This window comes from Penaeus monodon, chromosome 27, assembly GCF_015228065.2.
Source record: "Penaeus monodon isolate SGIC_2016 chromosome 27, NSTDA_Pmon_1, whole genome shotgun sequence".
Taxonomy (NCBI): Eukaryota; Metazoa; Arthropoda; class Malacostraca; order Decapoda; family Penaeidae; genus Penaeus; species Penaeus monodon.
The window spans coordinates 33,754,909-33,755,600 of NC_051412.1; positions in this window are offsets into that span (position 1 = coordinate 33,754,909).

A 692-nucleotide genomic window follows, 5' to 3' on the forward strand; every position below is an offset into this window, starting at 1 on the left:
GGACCCGGAATTATTAATAGAGAGCAGTGATGACAATGGCATAAAAGGTGTTCCGACCAGAAATTGAAACACAGAGTTTTATAGAACGGAGAAAATCAGATTTCGAAGCACGACCATGTGTGTTATTACATCCTCCCCTGTCGCCATAATTTCCAAGGTTAATTTTCCGTGAACAGCGATATATAGCATTGCTTTTTCGTTCATTGTTCTAATAAAGGCATTTGCTCGAGCCAGTGAGATAGTCAAATGAATAAAAATGAGGAAGTAGTGATTCTTTTTCCACTTGACATTATAATTTCACTTGTGTGTGTGTGGGGTGTGTATACATTCTATTCGTTCACTTGAGCGCAGATTAATTCCAGAAACATGCAAGACACCCTTTCCTATGATAAAACTGGAAGAGAACGGCCTTCTCCACTTCGAATATAGAATACTTACTGATTGTGTGATCTTCCGAGTTCTCCTGTTATGCGTGTAACAAATCCATAGAAGCCTAGAGGAAAAGCTTTCAAGAGAGTTACATCATTGTTGAATTTTCAGCCATCATAAACTCTGCTACAAGAAAGTTGGTGTTTGTTTCAAGGCAATTTCCTGCCACATCAAAGCGTCTTCTCCGCTCTACCAAGCATTTGCTTGCGACACATTCTCTCTTTCGCTTTTTCTTTCTCTGTTTGACTGCCTCTCTTTGTTTT